Source organism: Trichosurus vulpecula, chromosome 2 (assembly GCF_011100635.1).
Source record: "Trichosurus vulpecula isolate mTriVul1 chromosome 2, mTriVul1.pri, whole genome shotgun sequence".
Classification (NCBI taxonomy): Eukaryota; Metazoa; Chordata; class Mammalia; order Diprotodontia; family Phalangeridae; genus Trichosurus; species Trichosurus vulpecula.
In genome coordinates, this window is record NC_050574.1 from 196,655,333 (window position 1) to 196,669,375 (window position 14,043).

At 32.7% G+C, this 14,043-nt stretch overlaps 1 protein-coding gene and 1 pseudogene across 4 annotated transcripts in view; one reads left to right on the plus strand and one right to left on the minus strand.

Moving 5' to 3' along the window:
• The window catches only part of NBEA (neurobeachin), a 768,499-nt gene that overhangs the window by 10,460 nt on the left and 743,996 nt on the right, over positions 1-14,043 (plus strand). The window lies entirely within an intron of this gene.
• On the minus strand, positions 12,006-13,216 carry LOC118839995 (annotated as a pseudogene).

A 14,043-nucleotide genomic window follows, 5' to 3' on the forward strand; every position in this document is an offset into this window, starting at 1 on the left:
TCTGTCATCCTTCACTCTTGGCACACGACTGGCCTACATTTTTTCAACCATACATTTCCTTGGTTGACATTCTTTACTTTGATTCTTTATAATACTTGTTCTAATGGGTTACAGTCTGTTCATACTCACCATGTACTTCTCCATAGTCCTGTGGGTGATAGTTGTTTTTAATTCTTTAGAGACCATTGGTAGTCTATGTCTTGAAGTGATAGAAAAAGCTTTTTATTTTCTAGAATGGAACAAAATAATGAAATTTACATAAATGAACAAAAGGTCAAGAATAATAAGGGAAATAACAGGCAAAAGTGAGAATGAAGAAATCCTTCCAATACTAGATTTCAAGTTGTTACAAAGTAATAATTATCAAAAGTGTCTGCTATTTGTTAAGTAGAAAAGTAGATCAGTAGACTAGATTAGATAGGCAACATCTAGTTTAGTGAATTCAAGAACATAAAAGTAGTTGGGAGACTATTTAATAAGAACTGCTTAGAAAATGGGAGAGCACTTTGGGAGAAACTAGATTTCAACCAGTATCTGATACCATATGAGAAGATTTTTATCTGAGGAAAAAATTCCAAATGGATAAAAGATAAACATTTTCACTAATTTTTCCACAATTTTTTTAAAATAAAAAACTAGAAGAGAACAACTTTTGTAGTTGGGGATAAAGAAAGAAACTTAATGGGATGAAGGAGATTATAAAAGATAAACACATAGTTTTATAGTATCAGATTTAGAGCTGGAAAAGATTTTTGAGGGAATAAATTTCAACCATCTCATTTTATTAATGATACTTAAAGCTAAGATTAAGATTACATGACTTGGATAATATAACATAGGTAATAAATGGAAGAGTTGGATTTTGAGCCCAGGTCCTTTGACTCCAAATTCAAAACTCTTTTGCACATGCAAAATCAATGCAGTCAGAATAAGAAAAGTTATGAAATGGAGGAAAAAATGCATTGAAAATCTTTGATAAAAGTCTGACCAAAACCTATAGAAAATGGATACAAATCTGTAAGACTAAAAGCTTCTTTCCAACAGACAAGTGTTCAATGGATATTAGCAGTTTTCTAAAGTAGAAGTATGATTAAGAACCATGAGAAAAAAGTTCTCAAAATCACTAATAAGAGAAATCAACTTTGAGCTATCTTGTCACTTCTGTCATATTGTTAAAAAAGGTGAAAAATAGAATGAAAGTTAAGGTTCATTTCTGTGTTCCACACCTTAGGAATGATATTGAGAATACGGAGAATGTCCAAAGGCACTCTACTACAATGATTAAGAGCCTGGAGCCCATTCCATAGGGACTGGGGATGCTATGTCTGAAGACTGGGAGGGGGATGGGGCGGGGTGAGCTGCAGGGCAGGGTAGAGACTGGGAGGCCAGCTCTCTACAAGTTTTTGAAGGACTGGCCTGTGGAAGTTGGAGGGATTAGGCTTGTGGGGTTTGGATTCTGGGCAGAACAAGGTGAACTATGTCCCTAAATTGAAAAGGCAAATTTATGTGTGTCATCAGGAAAAATCTAAAAAGTTAGAGTTGTCCAGATGTGGAAAGGGCTGCTTTGGGAGTAGCTGGATGTCCTTTCTGAACATCTTCAAGTAGAGACTGGTTATTTGTCAGGCATATTATAGAGGGATGTCTTTTGGTCTTGTGTTGAACTAAATGACTGCTGAAGTTCCAGCTCTGTGATCCTGTGATTCCTTTATATTCTTGGCAATCTAGCAACCATAGGATCTGATTTTGAAGATCTTTTGGAAGTCCTTGTGCTTAATTTAAACATAATTTTTTAAAATCCAGCGAGACACAATGATATGAATCATCTGTGGATATTTCTTCCACTGGAATATTTGTTATTATTTATCCAGTAAGACTTATTAAATCTTCCAAATAGTCATGATTCCTGCCTCTTTGGGAGTTTGTTCTAAAATAGAAAGTATTGATTCAGACTTAAATATATGAAGAACATATAGAGACATAAACAATGGTACTTCAGTTAGTTTCCTGACTGGTGAATGGCGAAATGGAATGTCCTGGTTAAATAAGGATTATGAAGTAAAACTGCCTAGAGGGAAAAACAAAAAGCCCTGCATTGTTCTTCTCAGGGTTAATTGGATTGACTGATTTCTTATTTATATATTTTTAGAAATCTAGCACTTTATAAGCCATTAATCTTAAATCTAGTAACTAGACTGAGCTTCATTGCCAGTGCTTGGTGTAAGGAAACTCATAAAACTAAAAAGTAGAACAACACTACAGAAAAACAAAATATTTTCCTCAAACTTCACATAAGCAGGATGTTTAGAGTGGTGAGAAATTTTGAAAAACAAACTTAGAAAAATAAAAATCTGTCAGTGGCTCTGAAAAATAATTCTAATAAAGTACTTTCTAAAGTATTTGGCTTTAAAGAGAAAGTGATAAAAATGTAAATCTGTTGCCCCTGGATTCAGGTGCAGAATAAATTTAGATTAAAGGATTAGTCAAGTTTATCTCACATAAGAATTATAGTTTCTCTTTCTTGAAAATTCAGGCAGAAACAACTACAGAAACTGGTGGGAAATGGCAGGTAAATCAGTTACTTATAATTCTTATTCTTTCAGTTTTACTTGTAGGCCTGAGATAACACTCTTTACTGTTTTAAGTATACCTACATCCCTAACACTGTTATCTTGATGAAAACTTGAAATTCGTAAAGTCTTTCAGGGTTCCTTAAAAAGCATTTTCTTTCTTTTTTTTCTTGAAGGAGTCAGGCTGGTGGCTATTTAATGTTTTTAATTACTATTTTTTTTTAGATCTTACTGGTTTTTACAATTTGCACCTTAACCTGGTATATAGATGTATGGATTAAATTTTTAAAAATTGTTTTTGTCTTGCATATCTTATATTTAAGGATCATTGAAATGTAAGTTGGGAACGGACCTCAGAAATTATTTAGTTTCAACCTTTTATTTTACGGAAGAAGATTTAGATTCAGAGGTAAAGTGAATTCTTTAAGGGCACTTGCAGAGTTGTTAGTACCTATAGTTCTACCTGGCTTCAACTCTCTTGAAGAATGAGGTTAGTTCTCAGGAGATCATTCATAAGGCTATAATTATTGAACTAGTAGTAGGTTGGACTCTTGGTCCATCTAGCTTAGTTGGACAATGCTGTTGACAATAGAGGACTCTTAAGGAAATTATACTTCTAAATGTCAGCTGCTGCAAAGGTTAGGTAATTATATTACTTTAAATGAGGCAGCGTGATTTTCTCAGGCAGAAAAATAATGTATTTCTAATTTGTTTTAGGTGATTCTGCTTTTTATCATTGACTTGTGCATTTTAACCAGTATAGTGAAATTGATCAGGCTGCAATTTTCTATTGTCCTTCCTTATGTATGGGGAGGTTCCATTTTCAATCCCCTAGTTTTTCAGTGCAGTGACCTTAGCATGGTACAGTAGCAAGACTGCTCCTTAAACCATTATTAAGTATGTGATCCTGGGAAAGTCACTTAACCTCTGTGTCTGGCACACATAGTAGGTACTGTATAAAGATGGTTATTCCTTTCCTCCATTCTCTTTCCTCTTGTTCCCCAACTTACAGAGAATAATTCTTGTATAACCTCTTAACACACAGGTTCTGAGGAAAATACTATGTAAATGTGAATTGTTAATACTTAAATGATGCACAATTAAATCAGCACATGTATATTCCTTCTACTGATACCAATCTTCACAACTTCATATCCTAGATAGGTGTTTTCCAAATTCTTTATATTGACACCATTTCTTATTTTTCTTGGAAAAAAAAAGTTTCACTCTTTCATAAAATAATCTACACATATAATTCTATTAGGTTATTTTGTTAAAGTCAGGTAAAATTATTACAATTTAATAGCATATTTGTTAGCTTAAGACAACCATATAATAGAATAACATTAAAATACGCATATTGATAACATAAAATACTAAAATAGTAATGTGAGGATTACTAGTCTTTTAACAAAGTTTCTCAAAATGAGATGTCATTGATATGGTTTCTAATTTTTACCCACTAATTGGGATTGATATTATGTCTTCATAACAACTATTTCAAAGGAACCTTGTTACATACAAATAAGATGTTATGAATGGTATTACATTTATATTACTTTGTTTTATATGCCAGAGAGCCCACCTGTGGTCAAAACATAACATTTTTAGATTCAAACTCTCTTTACTAGTTCCATCTATTCTTATTCATATTTAGTAACACCAAATGTGAGCAAATGGGTTCCTTATACATTACTGTTTAGAAATACCTAATTCTTTAAAATAAAATAGGAATTCCTTCTGTAGCCCACTCAAGTGATTAATAATCAGATCTTTATTCTATTTAATTTTCAGGACAAGCATTTTTAAAATTGGGAAATACAAAATTAAAAAAAATTATTATCCATAGCTCTTAAGTTTTTAAAAAGCACAGTCACTTTATATTCCTGAATAACAGTATGAATTTGACGACCTTGCACTGGTTCATTTAGAGTACTCAGTTTTTCTACTTTTTTTTCTTTGAATAGTATTTTAGAGTACTCAGTTTTTCAAAAATACCTACCAAATATGCAAATTTTAGAAAACTTTTATGAAATGTTTCATCTTTTATCATTAATAAAAATGACAGTTTCTTCTTTTAGCTCAAAAACTGTTGAGGGTACTTTGACTTGAGGTATCCAGTATGTTTCACAAAAATACAGAAGTATCTTTTGCTTTGCCCCCATTGTCTCATACAATTTCACAAAAAAGCAGCCCTTGGTAGGATTTCTCTTTTCCTGGGAGCCTTTTATATTTGGCAGTCTTGTAAACTGCTTTTATGATGGAAACAATTGTTTTGATGTAATTAGTACATTCTTTGAAGAAAAAAATTTTATCTATGTAAATCATCTACTCTTCTCTTGAATAATTCACTTGCCTTAATTTACTTTGCATGAATTTTCTCAAGATGTTGTTCAGTTTGTTAGGTTTCATTCTGTCTATGGCAAAAATATTTGTATGAAGCAAACACCATGACCATTTTGCCCTGTTAATAATAGTACTTTTGAATCTCAGTGATATAGTGGATTGCTAATTTACTTTGCTTTTACGTTTCTGTTGCTTAAACTCTTTGATCTTTGCTTTTGTTAAGTTCAGCTGCTCCATTAGAGTTTCTCTTCAAACATATCGTGTATTTATCCACAATAAAGTGATGTTATTTTACTTTAAGAAAATTCGGAATAATAAAAAAATCTAAGACAAGTAAATTTAAATTTGGTTATTGAAAAATTCAGATGTCTCTGTGGAGTAATTTTAATTTTTAAAGAAATCGCAATTTTCTTTGTAAATCAGCTTATTATAATGTACCTATTAAAATGATATTGAGAAATATAATAGGTACTATAGACTTTATAATTTAGAGTTTTCCTACTTTATATTCAAATTCACGAAGGAGTGCTACAATACAATTCAACAGTGTCGTGAACCTAGAACCAGTTGATGGTGATAGTGGCAGATTATACTCACATTGCGATTTACATGGACCAATTGAAATTTGATTTCATTTACATACATGGTATTTAATAATTGATATTTAATTTAATAATTCTTTGTCCATTGGATTGAATTAATAATGTTAACCTTTTTTCTCCTTTGATTTAAACTTTTTTATTTTCAAAGTGTATTATGGAGAAGTTAGTTGTAGTAGGAATATACACACACACATACACACACACACACACACACACAAACACACATGTAATTTTGGCAATTACTCTGCCTCATGACTTGGCAAACTGCCTTAATGAGATACATGGGTTGGAGGAACCGAGAATCATTTGTTAGCCAGTTCTCTGGTGATTAACCTTATCATATTTCCCTAGGTTGGGTCTCGGTTGATAAGCTTGTTGTCACTTCATTGCTCTTAGCCAGCTTAGCTCTTCCAGAGCTTGCACTTCATTTTGCATAGCCTTCAAAAATTTAGGATCACTTTTGGGTTATGAGGAGATTAAGAGTACAATCTTTGTGGTCTAGTCAGTTTGAAATATTGAACTAAAATTAATTTTTTGATTCTGTATTAAGTAACTTGTAAACTGTATCTTCCCCTGAAGGATAATGTCCTGTAAAACTATTTCTGATAAAGGCATGGGAATGGGAGAATAAGGTAAATGATAAAAGAAAAGACTGCCATAATGAAATCATTAAATTGTAAATAATGTACATTTTGAGATACAATTCATTTTTGTACATTACGTGCAGTAGATTTTAAAGCAGTTGAACTTGGAATTTTTTTCTGATTGTAGCTTCCCTATTTAATTTTATTTTGCTTACCAAGTCTAATTGAAAGTATTTATGAAGTCATTGGGCAGTAACTGACCCTTTTCCAAATCAACAGAATCATAACTAGTAGAGCAATTTATTTGCTGTGCTACATAAGAATGACTATAATTATTGCTAAAAGCAGTAGACATTTTAAAGAAGCAACAAGTCTGTATTTTGGATATACTTAAAATATAATTACTTTGATGAATTAATATTTTTGAATTTTAAGTGTTTAGTGATAAAAATTATGAGATAATAGAATCAACATGAGAACCTTATTAAGCAATTAAAAAAACCTTGTTTATAGATGAGTAAAGAAAAATGAGCTTTCCTGCTTTTTGAAATTCACAGTGATTTTTAATTTTAAATAGTCCAAAGGAAGAAAACAGTTCTTTTGTAGCTAGCCTAGGAGCTACTGATTTAAAAAAAAAAGCTACCTCACTTTAAAAGGAGGCAGCTAGGTGGCTCAGTGGATGGAAATAGTGCTGCACCTGGAGTTAGGAAGACGAGTTAAAATCCAGCCTGAGACACTACTAGGTGTGTGACCCTGGGCAAGTCACTTAACCTCTGTTTGCCTTAATCCAGTGAAAAGGAAAAGGCAAACCTGTCCAGTATCTTTGCCAAGAAAGCCCCATGGACAGTGTGATCCATGGGGTCACAGAGAATTAGGCATGACTGAAAGAGTGAACAACAATGTCACTTTAATAGCAAATACATAATGATGTGGTATAAATTATCTGTAAAGTAGGTATCTGGAACTTGTCCAGTTTTTTCATGGATCATTTGACATTTTTATTGATGCCTTTTGTTTTTACATCAAGATGATTTCTGAGTAGGTCCCATCCCCCAATCTGTGCCTGCAAAAGAGGTAAAGTGTTCACCAAAACGAAAATAATAGTCATCTGGCAGCATGTGTAGTATTTCACACCCCTATAAATGAAACAAGGAAATACATTTTCTTTTTTTTCCTTTTAAAGCCAAAATTATGATTTCATCATTGTTTTAGAGTTTCCTTGTGAGAAACTGCTGTTCTTAATGTACGTTGGTACTTGTTCTGCAATTTAGAGTCTTAGAGAGTTCCCTAAGCCACCAAGAGTTTTTGTGATTTGCTTACAGTCATACAAGTATGTGTTAGAGGTGGCCCTTTAACCCATCTCTTACTGTTCAAGGCCAGCTCTGTGTCTGCTAGGCCAGACTGATTCTCTGGTATATTTTCTCAGCTCTTCCCTAGGACCAAGTATAGTCATGCAGCATTTAGTTTTGTTTTATTGTTTTCATTTACCATTTTGTCACTATGTAGGTTATTCTCCTTTTTCTGTTTAATTCAGTCTGTATCAGTTTGTTTAAGCTTTCCCAGGGTTGTCAGAATTCTTCAGAGTTGTTTCTTATGGCACAGTAATATTCCATTACAGTACCTTCATACACACTATAGTTTTCCATTCTCCAGTTGGTGTTACTATGCTGAAATACTATCAGTGTTTTGGATTAAATAAAACTTAACTTCTCAATACTAATTTTTCAGTTTTGTATATATGTAGTACAAAATGGTAGCAGAAGTTACGTATCTAAAATTACCAAGTCATTTATTAATAAACATTTTTTAATCACCTACAGTGCTCTAGGCATTGTCTTTGCCCTAAAGGAACTTATATCGAATGTATTGGGGAGAAACAACGTATTTGTATAAGTATAAAGTACACAAAAAGTACCAAATATGTTTTTTTGGGAGGCTTAGCAGACTTGTAAAATTGCAGAGTTCGGGATAGGTCATGTGACAGGAGATAACCTCTGGGTTGAACTCAGAAAGCTCTGCATTTCTATGAGGTAGAAACGAGGAGGGGAGTAAATTCCAGGAATGTTGGACAGCTTGTGTAAAGACATGGAGATAGGAAGTGGTATAAAGTAGAGGTATTGCTGTTCTGTGCAGCTCCATCATGGGGCATAAAAGAGATTCAAATGTAATTGGGAAATGTTTAACAAAATAAATACAAATAGAATAAAACAGATAATGTTGATTTGTAGTTTTTTGTTTTTTAGAATATCTTTAATATTTCCCCAATTACATGTAAAATGTATTTTATAATGTGTTTTATTATAGTATTTTATGCTATCTAGAATCATTTTAAATGGGGTATTTTTTTACTATCTCTTTTTTCAGAGGTTTGCTTGTGATATATAGGAATACTGATGATTTATGTGGATTTACTTTATATCCTGCTACTTTGCTAAAATTGTTAATTGTTCTAACTAACTTCTTAGTTGAGTCTTTGGGATTTTCCAAGAATATCATCATATCATCTGCAAGAAGAGATAAGTCTTATCACCTCATTCCCTATTTTGGTTTCTTCAATTTCCTTTTCTTCTCTTATTGCTATTGCTAGGATTTCAAATACAATATTGAATAATATTGGTAACAGCGGGCATCCTTATTTCACACCTGATCTTACTGGGAAGACTTCTAATTTTTCCCCATTACAAATGCTTGGGAATGGTTTTAGATACTGTTATTTAACCTCATAATCTTTTTCAGTCCCAAAATTGATTTATAACCTTTCATCACATAATTGTCGCGTGGTATTATTCACCAGTGGCATATGGATACTCATTTATCTCTTGTGCATTGTGGGGGGATAGAATTTTCAGCTCATGCACATTGTTAGTTTTCAGTTTTAATGTATATTCATGAGTATTCTGGGTATCCTAATCTTGCACCAAAGACAGTTTAGTAATAAATGATTTTTAAGTAATACTAGCACAAATCTTAAAAAAATCTTCACAAAATAGTCACACCCCACTTTTTTGAAAAAAATTTGGCATTAAATCTGTGACAATTAGAAGGTAAATGCTTTTTTTTAAAATCAATTTAAGGAAAAAATCCATTTATTCCAGTCCTTTCAAGTGTTTTTTTTTAATAGAAATGAGTGTTGAATTTTATCAAAAGCTTTTTCTGTATCTATTGGTATAATCATATGACTTTTAAACTTTTATTATTGATGTAATTGATTATGTTAATAGTTTTCCTTATGTTAAATCATCTCTGCATTCCTGGTATAAATGCCACTTGATCATAACATATAATCTTTGTAATATATTGTTATAATCTTTTAGCTATTATTTTATTTAGGATTTTTGTGTTCATATTTATTAATGAAATTGGTCTATAATTTTCTTTTTTCTGTTTTTACTCTTCCTGGTTTAGGTTTCCGTATCATATTTGTTTTATAAAAGGAGTTTGGTACAATTCCTTCTTTGCCTAGTATTCCAAATAGTTTATTTAATATTAGAATTAGTTTATCTTTAAATGTTTGATAGAATTCACTTGTAAATCCATCTGGTTCTGGTGCTTTTCTCTTAGGAAGCTCATTCATGGCCTGTTCAATTTCTTTTTTAAAAAAGTTCTATTTAGGTATTCTATTTCCTCTTCAGCTAATCTAGGCAATTTGTATTTTTGTAAATATTCTTCCATTTCACTTAGATTGTTAAATTTATTGGCATATAATTGGGCAAAATAACTCCTTATGATTGCTTTAATTTTATCTTCATTGTTGATATATTTACCCTTTTCATTTTTAATACTAGTGATTACATTTTGAGTTTCAGAATTGTTCCCTCCCTCTGTCATGTCCTCCTCCCTCATTGAGAAGGCATGAAATTTTACATAGGTTATACATGTGCAGTCATACAAATATATTTCCATATTAGTCATCTTGTGAAAGAAAACAGAAAAAACAAGAAAAATAAAGAAAGTTTAAAAAATATGCTTTAGTCTTCATTCAGACTGTGTCAGTTCTTTCTCTGGAGATGGATAGCTTTTGTCATCAAAAGTTCTTTGGAATTGCCTTAGTTCATTGTATTGCTGAGAATAGCTAAGTTATTCACAGTGATCATTGTACAGTATTGCTGTTATTGTGTACAGCAACATTCTCCTGGTTCTGTTTATTTCACTTTGGATCAGTTCATGTAAGTCTAAGTTTTTTGAGAGTACCTTGCTCATTATTTCTTTTTTTTAAATTATATTTTATTTTTTCCAATTACATGTAAAGACATTTTTCAGCATTCATTTTTCAAAAGATTTTGAGTTTGAAATTTTTCTCCTTTTTTCCCACTTCTCTTCCCTTCCTAGGATGGCAAGCAGTCTGATAGAGGTTATACATGTGCAATCATATAAAACATATTTCCATAGTCGTGTTGTGAAAGAAGAAACAGAACAAAAGGAAAAAAAAAACCACTAACAAAAGGAAAGTAAAAGCAGCATGCTTAGATCTGCATTCAGACTCCATCACTTCTGTCTCTGGATATGAATACCATTTTAAATCATGAGTCTTTTGGAATTGTCTTGGATCACTATGCTGCTGAGCAGAGCTAAGTCAGTCCTGGTTGATCATCATACAATGTTGCTGTTACTGTGAATAGTGTTCTCCTAGTTCTGCTCACTTCGCTCAGCATCAGCTCACATAAGTTTTTCCAGGTTTTTCTGAAATCCTTCTAATCATTTCTTATAGTACTCTATTACATTCATATACCACAACTTATTCAGCCATTTTCCAGTTGATGGGCATCCCATCAATTTCCAATTTTTTGCCACCACAAAAGTTTGCTCACCATTTTTTTTGAAATGTCAAAAATGCTTTAAGAGAAAATGATTTATGTGGACGTAAACTTTATAAATGTTGAAAATCAAAATAATGTTTCCCCTCATAAGCTAATTTTGCTAATTAGGAGAATTAATGTTAATCTTGACAGCAAAAGATCTGAATTTAGTGGTATAAAAGTAATTCTAAAATTGAAAAACAAATTTTTGGTTTCTTAAAAAAGAACACTTTTTAAAAAATATTTCTTAAGTTCAATGATATGTACAAAGTATGCTCCAAAAATATTTGTTGAATGAGTGTTTTAAGTTTCCAGCATCATTTAACCTAAGTTGGTCAAGCTATGCATTTTTGGTGATGAATATAGATAAAATAAATAGAAAATAGAATAAAAAGCATGAATGTCTCATTAAAACATTAATATGACATAATTTCATAAATACAAAATGAAAGCTAGACTTGCAGTACATTTCCTCTTTAATTCAAGATGATTTTTTTGCAGTTAAAATAATTTAGAAACTTATACAAATCTTATATTCCCATTTTTAAAAATATATTCTTTTAGAAGTTTTTAAATTGTTCAGTTAATTTTATTGAACTTAATCATCATTGAACTTAAAAATCAAGGATCAAAATTGAAAAGTTCTTGAAAGGTTTTCATCTTGTTTCAACTTTATTGTTTTGTATAGACAGGTATTTCTCATTTTATGGTGAATCATTTATGGAATTTCAAGCTTTAATTAAGATAAAAACTTACTCTGTGTTACCTTAAGGTTCAAATTTATGACAGTCCCCTAGCAAGGGGAAGTAGATCTGTAGCACATTCACTGTGTAAGAGCAAAGGACCAGGCCTGCACGTGATGCCTTTCCTACTGCCATGATTGATTTCTGGGCCAGTGGACCACTTGTGAAGTAGGCCTTTAGTTTATGGGACTTTCAAACCAAGGAATGGACTCTTTCCTTGTAGATATTTCTATATGTTGTGCTTCTCCACACTTCTTTCCTATTGTGTAGAAAAGTAGCATCATCCTTTGAGAATACAACTAATAGTAGAAAAGAATTCCATTAAGGCACCTCATAATGCAACTCTTCCATGAACTGGGAATACCTATCATTTGTAACATACTTTTACCTTTGAGATTTTGTTCAAAACCATTGAATCTGCTTCCAAAAGGAAAGAAGATTCTGTTTGGTAACTTGATTTCATATCACGTATATATGAGGTAGAACCATTTTCTTCTTTTCTCTCCCATAGATGTTTCTTATTGTAAAAATTTTTATTCCACACATGAAAGGGCTCTAAAGCTTTTTCTGCATTCTTCCAGTTGTGAAAATTCTCTTTGTACCATTCAGTTGTTTTTTTTATTCCTTCTTTCCAGGTAACTTTAGGTCTCCATCCCAAACCATGCATTTTTTTTCTGATTTCGTAGGATATCTCATGTCATTGGAAGGTCTGTCATCAACCCACTTTTCCTTTTCAGTCTCTGAACTAGTCTCTTTGATCAGTTGTATCAATTCTTTGCCAAGTTGTGTGATGGACATCTCAAAATTGGTTCCTACATTATAAATTTCACCTGGTTTCCCTTTCTTTAGAACAGTGAGAAAAGTTTCTACTACGTTAGCAGCATAAAGGAAATTTCTTTTTTGGAGTCCTGAACCATGAATGCAACATTTTCTGTTGTGTTGCAATAAAAATATAAATTTTGGAATAACCTTTTCTGGATATTGATGTGGTCCATAAACATTACTGCTCCTTTTGATAACAACTGGAAACTTATACTGTTCCCAATAAGACTGTACAAAACATTCTGCGGCTGCTTTAAATGATGCATAAGGATTTGTAGGTTGTTTTGGTGAAGACTCATCAAATTCCTTGTCAAGGCTACCTCCATATACTTCATCAGTGCTCACATCAATTGTTTCTCTACTCTGGCTTCATAAGCAGCACTCCCCAAAACATGGGTACCGTAAACATAGGTAAACTCCAAGGCATGGACAAATGAAAGATCTACATGTGTTTGAGCTGCAAAATGTAGTACTTCATCTACCTTCTCAGTTTCAAAAAACAGTTTTATGAAGTGAGGGTCACAAATGTCACCCTGTATAAACATATAGTTTTGTTTGTTGGAAATGGTTTCAAGGTTCTTCAGGCTTGCACTGTAGTCCAGCTTGTCAAGATTTATGCTTATATAGTCTGGATAATCTACTAAAGAGACTATCACATGTGATGCACTACATGAAGTCAGCACCACCAGTGACCAGGACTCATTTGGCAAAGCCGATTGGTGGCCCGGGGGCTTCTCCACCAGTGGCAGCCAACATCTCTGACTCCTGCTCAAGATTTCTTACAATACAATAGTATCTCATTGAAACCATATACCACAAGTTGCTCACGCATTCCCCAATTGATGGGCAGCCCCTCAATTTCTAATTCTTTGCCACCAAAAGAAGAGCTGCTATAAATATTTTTGTACATGTAGGTCATTTTCCTTTTTGTTTTTGATCTCTTGGGTCTACAGACCTAGTAGTGATATTGCTGGGTTAGAGGATATGCATAGTTTTATAGCCTTTTACTCTGCATAGACCTCAGTTGTAGTTAGAGCATTACAGTGACCAAAGAATGACCATTAGAATAAAAATTTTTTCCCCCTTATGCCTAGTTATATATTTTTTTACTGTTAAAAACCAGGGCGAGACTCTGCATCTTCTGGAGAATTCAGGCCAAGAGATTTAGAATAGATTCTGATCTTTAGAACTCATTTAGAGTAAAAATACATATTGCTGAGTACCTCAGCATGAGAGATTGGGAAAGCAAACTCTTCCAGAAAGTGCCTGATGATGTCCTGAGGCAGCAGTGGCTTGAATATCTTATTCTAAATTGCCCCCAAACTACTGAAAACTTGTGGCAAATGAGAGGTATTTCTAGGAGCCTTCCTTGAGGGAGAACCTTCCCTCTCCACTCAACACTTCAGAAAAAAAAAAAGTATTTCTCACTAAGATCTTACAATCTAATTGATGTAAGTGAATGCCATATGATAAATACCATATGAGTGGCATAGAAAGTAAGGTTAGCTCCTCCTGGAGCTCCTCCCCAGCCTCAGACCGCTGTTTCTCAAGCTCTGCTACGTGGATGTCTTTGAGCTCCTGAA